Source organism: Crocodylus siamensis, chromosome 12 (assembly GCF_052110815.1).
Source record: "Crocodylus siamensis isolate JL-2025a chromosome 12, ASM5211081v1, whole genome shotgun sequence".
Lineage (NCBI taxonomy): Eukaryota > Metazoa > Chordata > Crocodylia > Crocodylidae > Crocodylus > Crocodylus siamensis.
The window spans coordinates 44,950,255-44,966,620 of record NC_143406.1 but is presented as its reverse complement, the minus strand read 5'-3'; positions in this window follow the sequence as shown (position 1 = coordinate 44,966,620).

Below are 16,366 nucleotides of genomic sequence, written 5' to 3'. Positions count from 1 at the left end.
GTGTTCGTAAGGAGGACCATCTTCCACCTCTGGCGAAGCTCACAGTGTAGATCGAGTGGTCTACCAAAGGGCCCTCCAATAGTGTTCTTTATGTCCGTTGTATGCGTTGATGAGCCATTCAGGAAGAAGCCTTTTGGCTCTACAAGGCTGGCACTTGCTGGCTGGGGTGTGGGTGTTTAAAGCATTTTGCCTTTACAAGGCGAGAGGCTCCACTGGCTGCAGGCGTGAAGGAAGGGCCACGTTCAGCTCTTAAGTGGAGTCGATCTGCTCAGGTCAGGAGCCAGGCGATGGCGTTCCTTTGCATTTATACAGGTGTAGCTAGAGCAGACTTTGGACTTAATATCTGCAGGGTCACAAGGCATACTTTAGACTTGGGTCCTGGGGTCTTCATCCTTGACAACATGAACATCTCAGCACAGCTCAGAGCTCCCCCCCGTCCCCACCCACTGCAGACCAATGGGACTGGGCAGCGCTTTGCCCGCTCCCTGCCAGCATCTTTGTCTTTCAGCTTTTTCTGCCAGGTTTTGTTTGCTTGCTTGTTCTCAATTTCTGGAGATCAGAGGAGGCGGGGAGACCTTCACAGCAACCCATGGCAAAGCCACTTTTGGGAACAGCTTTTGGAGCAGGGCAGGTGAGGAGATGGAGGAGTAGAGCATCTGCAACCCATTTCCTTTCAGCTTCACGTACTATGCGCATCTAGTTAACTCCCTGCTGCCACATGTAGTCTGCAGAGACTCTTGGCAGTCAGAGATGGACTAGAGGCACTATGTCCTTCCTCTGTGCTGATATCCTGCATAGATCATGAAACCTCCCTTAGCCAGGGCTACGACTAACCTTGAACAGGACGCAGTTGCTGCCTGGCTAGGACTCAGAACCGGTTCTTGCTCTCATTTATGCTGGTACAGGTCCCCATCAAGTCCAGGGGTTGCAAAGGCCCAACCAGAAATTGTCCTACTTCCTTGTTCTAACATCTCCAGTCTAAAAGAAGAGCACCCCTAGTCTTTAAGGTGTTTGTGCCTGTATGCTACAATGCCGAGAAAGCCGAGCTAGCACTGAATGAGCTAGCTACAGTGTTGGAGCTAGTGTAGAGTGGCACTCTGCCTGGACTACTCAGCATGTATTAGCCCAGCTGGAGCATCCTGCTAATGTGGTTATATGTTTCTAGGACCCCAGGTTAGCTTGTTCTGTGCCAGCTCAGGTATTGCCTCATAGCACTGCATTGTGGAGCTAAATATCTGCACCACACTTCGCCTGCCTCGCCTGCCATGAGGAATTCAAATCTCCATTTCCCCAACCACTGGTTGGTCAAAGGTCTCCTCTGCTCTGCCCCTGGGGGTGGTTTCGGGGTGACTCAGCCCAGCTCTCTGCTGTCCATCAGCCATAAAGTAGATCTCTGCTTGCATGCAGGGAATGGGAATTGTTGAGATGAACCTTAGCTTCTTCTAACTGGATCTAGTGCACTTAGTTTTTAGGGCTGGGACAATCCCTTCCCCTTCCCCTTATGAGACATGGTGCCTGCTTGACCTTTTGTAGGAGATGGATTCAAAGCCACCTTTTCTATCTTTGATAAGGCAGAACAGATGTGTTTATTTTTAAACTTGCTTGCTCTTTTCTTTTCACTTGTGCTGAAAACCAAAAGAGTTGCTCCTGCTTTCCTTGCACATCGAAAGGCCACGCCATCAGAGCAGTGGGCTTCTGAATCAGGGGGGCCACAGGCCACGATGCAAAGCTCTGGATCTGGATCCAGCGCTTAGCCCCCTTGGCATTCAGGCATGTGGTGCTCTGGCTGGCCCTCTTGCTGAACTGAAGTTGGCCAAGACATATGGGATGGGGTTTGGGATTTAGTGAGGGGGATCCAAAAGTTTGCTTTGGGTGGTCATGTTAGGCCAGATTTTGATGCAACGCATGATACAGCAAAGCACTTTTGCATAGGCTTAACTGTAACAATGTGACCAAGCTCACGCAGAGTCAACAAAGCACTTCCTAACTCTAAGCAAATGCTAAAATGCCACGGTGAATCGGCTCTCTAGGACCAGATCCTGAGCCCCTTACTCAAACTCCAACTTGACCTCAACTGGAAAGTTGTCTGGGTAGGGACAGAGTAAGGAATTTCCTGATTTGGTCCATGATGCATCCTCTAACTGCTGGTTTTGATCGGGACTGACAGAGGGTAATACACAGAGAAAATCCACCGGCTTTCATTCTACTTCCTTCTGAAAGTTGCTTCCTTGGCTTTGGACTACCCTGTATCTCTCCTCTGCTGCATGCTTGCCTGGGTATTTCTCTGAACAGTAGCACAGCCTGGTGAGCTCCAGACCTCCCTGCCTTTGGCTGGTGCTTTAACAGCCCCCGTTTGACACTGCAGGGTTTCTAGGACTGATTCTCTATTGCTCCAAGTCACTATTGCTCCATGTGGAGTCATTTCCACTCCTGCAAAGTGAGTAGAAAATGCTACCCAGTACCAGTAGTCACGTTATGCTGTGGTCACTCATGCTAGCGCAAACCCTATGATCATTTTGACATGAAAGGTCAAACTGAACTCCACAAGGTTCTGGGCAAGAAAACTGCTATATCCTCAGGAAGATTAGTGGTCAGAGGGCATTTGTGTCCGGGAAGAAAAAATAAGGAAGAGATAGAGTCCATTTTCTAAGGCCTGTTTTTTATAGAGCATTTGGAGAAGATGGCAGACCCTGCAGGCATGTCTATATCTTTTCCACCTCCGGTATTTGTGTGTCATTGCACATATATTTGAGATATATGTGAAAAATATATATATTTGTAAAATGTATTTCGAATGACAAAACTGGCCAGTTTTCATGTTATTTAATATACCAAACAGAGCATACATATATATGTATATATGTATGTATGCATGTATATGTGTGTGTATGTATACATAAATATGTGTGTGTATATATATGTGTGTGTGTGTGTATTATGTGTGTATATATAATGTATGTACATATGTATTATATGTATGTATGTGTGTGTGTATATATATGTATGTACATATGTATTATATATGTGTGTATATGTATATATATATGTATGTATATGTATGCATATATATGTATTTATGTATGTGTGTGTATATCTATATAGAGATATATTTATATCTCTATATATATCTACGGATAGACAGATAGATAGATAGATAGATAAATATATATGTAAGGGTATCCAAAAGATATAAATAGAATAGAGAAACTAATATAAATCTGTAATAAATGTATTTTGAGCTATTTAAAATATATCGAATCACGCTGTATATTTTAAAGTCCTAAGGAACTGTCTGGCTGTCTCACATTTTAAATCTATTTTATAAGCTGTTATTGTTCACACATAAAAATTAAATGTGCAGCCAACTCTGCAGATACTGAGCAAATATCTGGGCAAGCTATGTTAAGCAGTCGGGTGACAACATGAAGAACGTCAAGCCAGTTAGAGCAAAGAGAACCGGTGCGCAATCCCTGCCCTCCTAGGCTTCCCTTTATCCTCCCTGCAGAAGCAGAGAGCCTAACAGTTGTTTGAGGCCTGATCTCTCCACTGAAAGCTGGATTTGATTGAGTTCATGGGGGTTTCCTCATGCTCTCTCGACGCACATGAACTCTCCACTGGCTGGGGTAACTGATGTGGCAAAGGGGTTGGGGTGGGTTGGAGCTCTGCCCTACTTTGGTGAGAGGAAGCAGAGGGGATAATGTGAGGGAATATGGGGGATCTAAGGTTTTAAAACATTTTAGGAGACTATTTATTTTTGAGGGCTTGGTTGTCAGCTCACTTCCTTTCAACCAGGTTGATGTTCCTGCATTATAATGGAAGATCCTTTAAGGCTTGTCTTGGTTTTAACAGTGACACAGGAACAGGCTTGCAGGAAGCACCAGTAGGGTGGAGGGCAGCCAGCCACTGGTGCCAACAGCAGAAAACTACTGAAGTACATAGGAGAAAACCTCCAGAAGAAAGGATCTCACACTGGAAAAAAAGGTGTGGAGAAAGAGGAGAGCAGGGAATGCGTGCTGAGCCAAAAAGCCTGTCTATGATGATGAGCGAGCCCCAAAACTGCACAAGACGTCTGTTGTCCAAACTGTCCTTGGATTCTGGTGGGAGTTACCTCCAAAAACCCAGTTAAGTAGCTGCACATCTAGCTACTGGTTTAGGGAAGTTAGTTTACTCAGAGAGTCATGGGATCGGAAGTTGAACTGTGAGTTTCCACAGGCCCCTGGGTGTGTTTGTATAGAGGGGTTTTGCAGATGGGTTACTGCAGGTGTGGCAGGTTTATGCATCTCTTTTGCAGATGTGGGCACTAAGACTCTGCTTTTTTCCCCATGAAAAGTATTTCATAGATTTCATAGACATTAGGGCTGGAAGGGACCTCGGGAGATCATCGAGTCCAGCCCCCTGCCCAAAGGGCAGGAAGTCAGCTGGGGTCATAGGATCCCAGCAAGATAAGCATCCAATTTACTCCTGAAGGTGTTCAACGTAGGCGCTTGAACCACCTCTGCTGGCAGACTGTTCCAGACCTTGGGGGCTCGGACAGTAAAGAAATTCTTCCTTATGTCCAGCCTGAAACGGTCTTGCAGGAGTTTGTGACCGTTCGACCTCGTCATCCCCTGGGGCGCTCTGGTGAACAGACGTTCCCCCAGATCCTGGTGGTCACCCCTGATAAACTTATAGGTGGCCATCAGATCACCCCTGAGCCTGCGCTTTTCCAGGCTAAAGAGTCCCATGGCTCTCAGCCTGTCATCATAAGATCTGTTTTCCTGACCTCTGATCATGCGCGTGGCTCTCCTCTGGACTCTCTCAAGCTTCTCCACATCCTTTTTGAATTGTGGAGCCCAAAACTGGATGCAGTACTCCAGCTGCGGCCTCACCAAGGCCGAGTACAAGGGGAGAATGACATCCCGGGATTTGCTCAAGAAGCATCTATGGATGCACGCCAGCATTTTGGTCGCTTTACTAGCCGCAGCATCCCATTGCAGGCTCATGTTCATCTTGTGGTCAATGATGACCCCCAAGTCTTTTTCTTCTGTAGTGCTAACCAACGTAGCACTGCCGAGCCTATAAGGGTGCTGCAGATTTTTCCTCCCAAGGTGGAGAACCTTGCATTTTTTGGTGTTAAACACCATGAGGTTCTCGTCTGCCCATTTGCTGAGCTTGTCCAGGTCAGCCTGGATCACCCGCCTGTCCTCTGGCATGGATGCTTTGCCCCAAAGTTTGGTGTCATCGGCGAACTTGGCCAGTCCACTCCTGACTCCAATGTCCACATCGTTAATGAAGATGTTGAACAGGATGGGTCCCAGGACAGAGCCTTGAGGGACCCCACTGGTCACAGGGCACCATGATGAGTGACTGCCATCAATCACAACCCTCTGGGTCCGACCACGAAGCCAATTTCCCAGCCAGCGGATCGTGGTGGAGCCAAGGCCACAACTGGGCAGTTTGGCCAAGAGGTGATCATGGGATACCAGATCAAAAGCTTTTTTGAAGTCAAGATATATGACATCAATCTCTTCTCCCTTGTCCAGGTGATAGGTCACCTGGTCATAGAAGGAAATGAAATCGGTCAAACAAGACCTACCGGCAACAAACCCGTGCTGGCTAAACCTTAGGATGTTAGCCTGGGCCAGTCCATCAAGGATGGCCTCCTTAATAAACTTTTCTAAGATCTTCCCCAGGATAGAAGTCAGGCTAATGGGCCTTGTAGGATTATCCAGTAGCAGAGGATCTGGTGACAAAAAGGAGGTCACATTTTGAAGCCCCGTGGAACCTACATTCAGTAGGAGACCAGCTCTACCTGGCACGTGAACAAACAGGCAAAAATTGTCTTACCATCCCCAAATCCCAGCAAATAACGACATGCCAATGACTGGCTCCAGACACTGAGGGTCTTTAAGCATGCTAAACAGCAGGCTCTGTGCTCAGCCCAGCAAACACCTAACAATGTTTGAGCATTAAGAATCTAATTAAGTTGCCATTTGAATTAGAAATGAAGATCAGGCAGCAAAGAGAAGCATGTTATGCTAATTATTAGACCGCACAGAAACAAAAGAACCCCGCGCCTTTTTAACAAGCCGAGGCTTGTTTCGCTGCGAACGGTGAGAAAACAGGTCTATCCCTTCTCGAGCCATTCTGCCATCTAGCACGCAGTCCAGCTTCGAGGAATCATGCTTTGCGCTCTCTGCACTTGGGATTAAGGCCATCAGAGGCCAGATCAAAACCATCTGGAGGTTGGGGGTGGCTCTGTTGACTTGGAGCTTGGTCACATTGCCAGTGAGGTCCAGCGATCTGGAGTTCAGATGCACGTCCTTTTTTCATTTGCTGGTTTATATCAAGGCTGACAGGCAGGCAGGCCTGGCTTGGTAGGATCCTGTAGCTGCAATGGGTATAGTCTCAAGCAGTTCAATCCCCAGATGTTCTGTCAGTACCAGGATGGGAGGATTTTGCCGACTGAAAGGGCATTCAGATCTTGACACCTTAGCATGAGTCTTGCCATCCAAACAACACCAGTGTAAGTTTGGGGCTGGGGGCTGGTGTGCGGAAGGTTAAAGCGCTGCTTATCTTGGCCGGCTCCTCGCCATGCCCAGCTTGCTAAATGACAGAGGAGGAGGAATTGGCTGTGTTTAAAGGGGATGCAAAGCAAAGGGAGCTCAGAATCCAAGGGTGAGCTGCAGGCTGAGTTGTCCGGGTGCAGCGACAAGGGGTTAAGGCTGTACCCCATGCTTTATTTTCTAGCCAGATGCTCTTTTCGTCCCTGCTCTGATTCTCAGGTCTGCTCATTTGTGTGTGAATTACAATTAGGGCCAGCATTAACTCTGGGAGTTAAGGCCAAGGTCACCCAGGACATGGCCCCGACCCTAAGTCCAACATTGCTGGGAAGCTCTGCCCGAGCACCCACCGCCGGGCTGTGCAGCCAGGAAGCCTGTCTCAGGGTGATGGCCAGAGCCAGCCCCTTATCTCAGTCATGCTGGTGTGAATCTGGAGTGACTCCAGGGGTGCGGATAGGAATCGCTCAGACTGAACCAGTGTGGGACTGAGTTGAGGAGCGAGCCAGAGAACAAACAGCATCTCGCTGATAAAAGTTTCCTGAATTGCATAAATAATAATAATGTAATTAAATATGTTGCACTTTCTGGGGGGTGGGACGAGGTGGGACTAACTTGCTCCCGGTCTTGGGATCGGTCCCCCCGGCCAGGCTGGAGGAGAACCGGTCGGTGGGCGCGCACGGTTGTTTCGATGAGAACAAAACCCAGAGCTTGCTTTTTTGTTGCCCGCCCTAATTGTTTATGCATTTGCAATGCCTTCTGGGAAGGCCCAGGTAACCTGTTGTGTGTGGATCTTTGTACCTGCCCTGGGGTATGATACCACTGGGATGCTCATGCTTTGTCGCATACGAGGTAACCATAGTAACACATCATCAGCTTCTCTGCTGCTTCTACTGTCAATTTGGTTTCTCCTTTTGTATTAAGGTGGAACCTCTTTCTTTCTTCTCCCTCCCTCTTTCTCTCCCCGTCTCTGCCCCCCACACCCCAACATACCCGACCAAAGGCAAGAAGTGCTATACAGAAACCTTCAGCCCCTAGATTTTGCTGCTTTTGTTTCTTTCCCCTCGACTGATTCTGCTGTAACGCGGGGCTAGTGGGTTTTAGAGGCAAATCAGGCCCTTAAACTCTTTAAGGGAGACAATGCAATCTGTTTGCTTTTTCTCCATCCCACCTTTGTGAGTACTTTGTTGCGTGCAGGACACAAGTACAGCTTGCCGTTGTCCTGAAATACGATTTTCCATTGGGAAAAAGTCCGTGGCAGTGACCCTCGCCGTGTTTTTTTTAACCTGATCTCCTTTAGCAACGCCACCGTGGAATATTAAGATGGAAAGAGTTTTAAACATCTAATTTAATTACCACCCTTTGAAGTTCTTTGTTCACCTCTCACATTGCTCGTCGCTGGGATAAGGGGAACGGATGAGTCAGTTCCACTTTGCTGCCTGTCAGTTTGGAGTCGATCTCACTGACAAGTTGTCAGGAAGCGGCAGGAGGCTGCCAAGTTTGGGTCGCGAGCCCTGAATAGGAGTGCGAGGCTGCTTGTTTAAGAACATCTGTCTCCTTTCCAGCGACTTGTAAAAGGAACAGAGCCATTTCTCCCGGCTGTGTCAAAAGAAAACCGGTGGGGCCAAGTCGGATGGGACGGCGCCTCTTGAAAGAGAAGAGCGGCGGAAAGGTTTCCCCGTGATGCTCACAGAGGAAGACTGCAATGTTGCCGTCTCCTCCTCTTTTGAGGATGCAGCAAAGGATGTAAATGGCCAAGCTGTTGAGGTTGGCAAGTGCACGGCTCTGCCCTGACGGGCGGCTGGGTTCCCCCTCACGTTTTGCTTTAAAGATTGGTGTATTTGTATCGATGGTGCCTACTTAGCCCTTGCAGGGTGACTGTGATCTGCAAAGCACTTTACAAATGCTCACTGAGGAGGCCTCGCGGCGTGGCTGTGTGCTAGGCACGTCAGGCTGCTGCCGCCGTTTGGCAGCGACCGAAGTCGAGGGATTTGCACTCGGGAACTCCTGGCTCCCAGTCCTGCAGGCCAACTGCTAGACCTCACGGTGGTGGGAAGAAACCGAAGATGGTTTTGTAGGATAAGAGCAGAATGCGAGCCCCGGATGGTTTGACGGGGTGTATTTGGTAGCCGTGTTGGCCTGAGTCGGAAAAAAATTGCAAAAATCTAGACCTCTTGGTTCAGAGAGGACACCTTTAATTAGGCCAACGGAGACATTGCACAGAACTTTTACCATCTTTAACTTTGTACCATCTTTAACCTTCCCTGAACCTCCTGAAGGGTGTGTGAGCCTGAAACATTTTTTTGTTGTTGCAGTTTCTCAGTTGGTCTAATAAAAGGTATCCTCTCTGAACCAAGAGGTCTAGACTTTTGCATTTCGGATTGTTTGAAGGGCACTTTGCCCCAAGCTTGTCTAGCATCTCTCTCAGCTATACAGTTGGTCCAATAAAAGAGATCACCAAAAAACCCATTTCCTTCTCGCATGTTAAGGGAAAAGTGTTTCTCCCTTGTAACGTGCCTGTCCCTAGGGCTCCTGGCTGCCTCCGTCATAGCTGCGTCTCCTGAATTGCAGGGAGCAGTATTAGTACAGTTCATGGTGGGTGGGTAGGAGTGTGGAGATCCCAAAGATGAGACTGGAAACCTTTTCAGTATTTGCCGTCAGTGGACTTGTAGCTGAAGTTGCCTTGAGGTCCCTTTTGCCACTGGTTGCATTAGAAGGTGAACCTGGAAGCTAGAAATTAACCCCCCCGTGTCCTGGGTACTGAAACTTTCCTTTGCAAGAGTGGCAGAGGAAGGGAGATAGCAGGGCTCAGTCGCCCGGAAAACCCATACATCGCTTAGAAGCCGGCAACGTCTGGCTTCTCATTTCATTTCCACCTCCTGCCTTTTTAAAACGTCTCTTCCCCATCCCGCTCCTCACTCCACCACCGTGTGTTACTCCCTTCCTCCCGCCAGTCCAGGGCAAATTGAGCAATGGTTCAGAGATCAGCTAAGCCCGGCGGTGGGGAAAGGAGCGGTTTTTCTCAAACCAGGCGGCCCGCCCCTTGTCCCGCTGGCCTGAGAACCATTCTTGCAATGGAGATTTCCAGCTGTCTTGGACACATCTGGGTGTCCTGCTGATCTCTGAAGCAACCCCCTGGCATACCCCTTCCCCACCTAACTGTTGAAACTTGGAGCCTAACTGCATTCAAGAACGTGACTGCTTTCAAGCAGGAGCCCCCGCAGATACTCCCATCACCCCGTCATCCCTCTCTTTCCTGTGGATACCCTCCTGCTTTGTTGGTTCACTGTGTCCACCAGCACAGAAGCTTGTGAGTGTAGCGGAGAAAACTGATGTTTATTTCTCTTAAAGGGATAATTGGGTGACCTTTGACCTCTGTAGAAGTCTTCCTCTTTTGCCCAGTTTACGAGTTACCTGTAAACACAAAGACGATCCTTGGGTTTTTTTTGGAAGTTTTATTTTAACGCTATGGAGATTTAATAAAGAAAACTGATTCTACTACGAAACCAAGCGGGCTTGTGCTGTGGCCTTCTGTTGGCGAGCGGGAGAGCCAAGGGGGCTGAGTGGATTTTAATCTGGACAATTAATGCAATAATGCTGATTTCATTCAATCCGGGAAACACCGCGTGCAAGCGGCCTTCTGATTCCACCATGTGTTCTCCCAAGGATTAAAAATCAAGCTCCCCCGCATCCCCTAATGCTTCTCTTTTGCTTTTTAGCTAAAGAGCTCAACAACAACAACAAAATCTCATTTTCACCGTTTTTACAGATGAGGAGACTAAGATGGGGGACAGGATTAGGAGCAGTGGCCTCGGTAGAGGAAATGTAGGTTGGAGATCAGGAGGAACTTTCTCACCATGAGGATGGTCACACATTGGCACAGGCTGCCTAGAGAAGTGGGGGACTCTCCATCCCTGGAAATTTTCAACAGCAGATTAGACAGACAGTTGTCTGGGATGATTTAGGCCTGGATGATCCTGCATGGAGGTGGGGGCTGGGCAAGGTGACCTTGTGAGGTCCCTCCCAGCCTGACTTTCCTACAATCCCAAGATGTTTCCCCAAGATCCCTGGGGAACTCGGTGCAGACTCCTGAACAAAATGCAGGTCTCAGTTCAGTGAACAGAGGCCATCAGACGCCCAGACAATATCCCAGGCCCATTCAGACTCCTGCCCACATACCTGCAAACATGCCTGTGCAAATGCCACACTGAGGGATCATTGGATAAAAAGGAACTCAACCAAAGCCCTGTTTGCAGGGTGAGCCACCTCCCGGGAATCACGTGTGAGCATGGACTCGCGGCTGTAAAATGAGGGTCGGTGCGCAGGGCCAACACTCATCCCATTCCTGATTGAGCTGGAACAGCAAAGCGAAGAGCCATAAAATAACATGAGGCTCAATGCAATATTTGATATTACCATCTGCGTCCACCCAATGAGTGTACCGATGGGCTGGCCGAATTTCCAACTGCCCATAGATGAATGCGGTTCTCATCCTCTCCCCTGACAAAAGGACCTAAGGGACTGATCCCCCGGGTCCCGTAGACCTGTATAAATCCAGACTCCTCTGGACTGATCCTGAAGTCCATGAAGTAAAACACATGCGAGAGGAGGATTCCCCAGAAGACCAGGACAGCGTAGGAGCAGAGGAGCTTGAACACCAGGAACAGAGTCCCCTACCCGTGGTCCTGAGCCTGGAAGGGTTTCATGTCACAAGTGGGACAAGAGATCAGACAGGTTGTAAAACAGGCCGGGAAAGCCCGGGGCTTGTTTCTCAGTGGAGGATGAGACGGCACTATACCAACATACATTGCTACCGTGCATGGGGCAGCGGCACAATGTTTATGACCCCGCTTCCCTACCAGCCTGCCCTCTGGGACACCAGGTACTCAGGCCTGGTTGGATACCTCATGTCCTCAGGAGCAGGTGTAAGGAGTCTCCGACCACCTGCTTTCTGTGCGGATGGACAGATTAGAAATCAGCCCCTTGCTTTCTTCATAAGGCAGGGGGATCTGATGGGAAGCTGACGCCCAAGCTGAGTCTTGCTGCCTCTCTGGGAGAAGGCTGGGGACAGCGTCTGGCAAGGAGACGGGTGCTGCGGTATCTCAGAGGTGGAAGTCTCCCGCCTTGCTGGAGGGCACCAAGGGTGTCAGATCCCAGTGCAATGCACAGGTCGAGTCTGAGTAAAAGGGGAAAGGGTATAATCCTGGAAAATGCTGCTGTGATCAGCCCTGGGAAGGTGGTGGTTGATTCACAGGAGGCTGCCAAAGAGTTAGGCACACCCTGGGGACAACACACAAGACTCCCAGAAGGGTGGCTGGGGAGCCTCATGTCAACCCGCAACCCCTCCTGGCCAAGGATCAGATGCGCTCCACGTGCTGGAAGCGAGCTCTGCCCCTCCCTCCCTGCTGGAGGATGCCGATGAGATTTCAGGGAGGTTGGCTTGACAGGCCCAGCAAGCTCCACGGGCAGAGTCCCCCCCAGCACAGGTGGGGCAGGCTCTGCACGGCCAGCCAACACGTCCCTCCCCTTGGAGTCCCCTGAGGTGTGACTGGGTCCAACCAAATGGGGCTAGGGAGGGCAGTCCCCTGGAGCCACGTGTGAGATAGAGATAGGAAAGACAACAACTCAGCCACCCATAGCACCCCCTTCCAAGGCTCTCAGAACAGTGCACACGTCGACGAGGCCATGCCAGATGGGTAAACTGAGGCACGGAGAAGATAAGTGGCTTGCCTGAGGTTATGGGATTCTGTTGGTGCCAGAGATGGTTTTATAACCCCAGGTGCCTTATTGCTAGTCTAACTCCTCGACTGTCCCCCCCGCTCCACCATCAAATGCTCAGAGAAGCAGAGGGTGTTTTGGAAAGGGGCACCAAAAGCAGAACTAAGCAACTGCAGTAAAATCTGCGTGTCCTGGTGTCCATGGTAAGGGCAGGTAGAATACCAGGTCCTACACGGTGCCAACATTTGCACGAACTTCTCTAGACATTTGTACATGCTAAAAAAACAGCCCTGCAGTGACTGCTTGGTCGCCCGAGGCAGCTAGAAACGCCAGGCTGGCTCTGTCCCTGGCTGACGAGTCTTCCCCTAGCCAGGGAGAGGCAGCAGCCCGCGGAGGCCCGGGCTCACACATCCTTGGGATTCACCCCTTCCTCCGTGCCCCCAGGGTGATCCCACAGGCTGTCGCTGCTGGTGCAGGGGAGGTCTTTCTTCCCTGTGCCATGTCCGGTAATTAGCCTTATGCTGTTATTTGCAGCCCAGGCTAATCCCTGTGGGCTAACTTATCTAACACCATATAGTTTGTGGCTGTTTTTCTCCAGCGACGTTCAGGAGCAGCTCAGTCCCCACAACATGGCCTGTCAACGATGTGCATGTCTGTGCTCCATCAGGCTCCTGGCACCGCTGCTTGACCACAAGAACCGCATCCCTAGCAGCACGAGCGTTGCTGGGCCAGACACCCCCAGCGCTGTGCTCACTGCAGCGCCCCAGCCCTTCAGCACACCACCTGGTGACTCCAGCTCCTCAGACCTCTGTCTTGGGGACAGGCCGGATGCAGCAAATTTTTCAGGATGAAGTCTTGCTTGGCAGCACTGGCTAATCAAAAGCTCTGGCTTGAATGTGCAAAACCAGATGAGAACTGGCCCCGTTGCAAACACGGGAGAAGGAGCCTGTAAGGATGTATTTGTGACCTGCTCCCACAAAGTTGCTTTCCTGCCCACAGCAAGGACTGTAGAAGTGGGCTGGGATCAGCTGCTGAACCCACAGGGCACTGGGCCAGCATGAGGGAGACTGGGACCATTTGCAAAATCAGAAGGGCCCTCCCATGTGCTCTCACCACGCCGGGCCCTCCAAAGCCAGGAGTGCTGAGAGCTGGTGCTTTGAAGACCCATGGAAAGGCAACGAGGAACAAGTCCCCAGTGTTTTCCTGTGCATGCAGACGAGCTCAGCTGATCAGCAGGCTGGAATAGTGCTGTTCAACTTCCGGGCAGCAAGGGGCCACCTGCCCCCAAGCCACACACCGCATGCCACGTGGCATAGCCTCTTCAGTGCAGCAGGTGCTCCCTTACCATGTTCCCCCCATTGCGTTGCATGGGTCTCCCCACTACCCTGCCCCACAGCACAGGGGCCCTGGTCCTGCCCAGTTGCAGGCTCCCTGGGCCCTGTCGACTGCTCTGTGCCACCCTCAGGGGTAAGGGCAAGCAGTGGAAGCTGGAAGAGGGAGCCCAGAGACCCTGGCATCAGGGAGCAACGGGGGGGCAGGAGCCCAGAGGCCACAAGTGAAACCCTTAGGGGCCATATGTGACCCATGGGATGCCTTAGGCTAAGACATCAGGGCCCAGTGGACGGAAGTGTGCTACTGTCTGTCCTCTGCCAATATTTTGGAGTGGCTGATAACCCAAAATGCACTAGGCAGGAAATGGGCCCAGCCTGGGCAATCAAGGCTAAGAGAATCTGGGTATATATAGAGTTATCAACCACTCCAAAATACTGGCAGAGGACAGGTAGTAGCACACTTCAGTCTACCTACACGTTCAAGTGAACACTAAACCTTCTGCACAGCCAGTGCTGAGACCGAAGGGCTGGGCTGCTGCTCCAAACCAGCAAGACTTCCTCTGGAGCAGGGCTCCAGAAGGCCATGCTGTACCGAGACTGTGAGGGGGCGAAGGCGAGAACAAGCTAAATGGTATTAGCAGGAGACAGTAGGAGCGTTTCAAGCTGATAACATGGCTCAGATGGTAGGGGGAAGTCCACGACTCCTGGCAATTGGGACAGAGATGAAACCAGCCCCTTCCAAGACAACGAGGGAAATAACTTGTGTCTGTGTTGATGCTGGCGATACATGAATCCAGCCTGGGAGCCCAGAGCGCTTCCTACCTGGCTGATAGCAATACTCCCCACCAAGTGCAGAAAGGCAGTGAAAGAGGAGACTTTATCCCACTGAAATCCCAGAAGGAAATTCTAGGCAGGTGGGAAGTAACGCAAGGCTGGTCGTGCTGAGGCCTGTGGCCAGGCATGGCTGGCCAGGGCAGCGGTGGCAATGCCGGAGAAGGGGCTGTTACAGCAGACCCTGCATCCCTGCCTGTGGGCTCCCACATGCTCGGGGACACACACGTCTCTATGCACCGTACCTAGAGCAGCATCGTACTCCGAGTCCCAGAGAACTGGATTTACGAGGAACTGGGGATTACGGCGCTACAATCTGACCGGCCAAAAATTGTTAAAAATCAAAATATCAGGACCTCAAATCCAGCTTAAGAGTCAAACCAATCAGCCAAACCATCTGCCTTGGGACTGATGATAAAGCTACTTTTATTGTTTCCATAAGCTGCTAAGCAGCTTTCCAGCAAGAAGAAACCCTTCGGCTGGGACATTTGATGCTATAGGATGACACCCTTTCCAGGCTGGCTGAACCGGGGAAAGCCTGGAGACCTGGAGACTTCCTAAGAGAAAGGGGTCAGGGGACAGTACAATGAAGGGCTGGACACTGTAGAGAATGCCAGGGTGGGCGCAGCAGTGATGGGGTAGAAAATATCCCAGTACAACTGGCGGATGAGACCAGGGTACATCCAGGATATGTCCAGGTGAGAGTGCACGTGCTCGCTTGCTGGATGTCTCTCAGGCTGCTGGGTATATGTGGTGTCCTCCCTCTGGCTGCATCTGAAATCCTGCCTGCTCACCCAGTGAAACCTCCCAGCTGTTCCCCGTTGGCCAGCTTGATTTTCAGACAGGACTGGTCTATGTAGTTTCCTCAAGCAAACGGGTCCGAGAGGCTACAGTCCTCCACGTGCAAGGTCTGAAGGAGCTCCCAGCAACCAGCAGGAACCAACTGAGACCAGAGGGAAGAGTCTTAACAGTGTCCACTAGCACTTCCATTGGGAAGGATGGTCTTGGTCCTCGGGCAGTATGCCGTGCTGCCTGCGGGATGCCTGGCCTGAGCTCGTCTCGGTAGGAAACCGTGGCTCCTGCGATGGCTCCGGCCAACAGGACCTTTCAGCTGAAAGAGCTTGGTGCAGGGGACTAAGAGGGAAGGCTCCCAGCTCCTCTGACTGGGCATGGTCCTCACCCTCCCATTCCCTCAGTCCTCTCATCTGCAAACTGGGAACAAAAATAATGATGCGCCTCTGGCAAAACACGGGGGGAGCCTCCAAACTTCATTCAAGGGAATGCGGCAATGCCCCAGAGACAGGGATGGGCAGGGGACAGGATGCTAGAGCAGGAGCAAAGGGGTGGAGAGAGAGCGTGAGGGCTTATCTGATTGCATAGCCCGTGGCGGTGCTCCAGCCGCTGTGGATAACTGATCCCCCAAAGGCTGACATCTCCTACGCAGGAAGCCCATGGACAGGGAGGGAATCACAGCACAACCTCCCCTCCGAGATAATCCGCATGACTTCGGAGGGGCTGAATGCCTGCAAACTCCCAGGCAGCAGCTGGTAATTGGAGATGCCCTTGCCCGTGTCCAGGTGACCTTCTCCCACAGATATTATTAGCCTACTGACAGCAGCAGGGCTGGCACGCCAGCTTCCCAGTAGAGTGTCTCTCTCTCCTGATGCTGAGCCATGGAGGGCCCCCCAAGGGAGCGCACTGTCTGAAAGAAATCTGCCCCGAGACTCCCATTTTGTAGGGGAGGCCGGCTCCTCCCGCCAAAGGTGGCAAGGAGACAGCAGCCGATAGCCATAACCCTGCAAATGATCCCTGCCTACGTGCCTTGCCGTGCATCCCCTGAACAAAGCCCTCGTGCCAAGAGTCAGGCAGGGGAACTACAGTTCGCTCAGTGCTTTGGCCCGCATCCTGACGCCACAACATTTCGCAGGAGTTTTGCTCTTCGGGCTG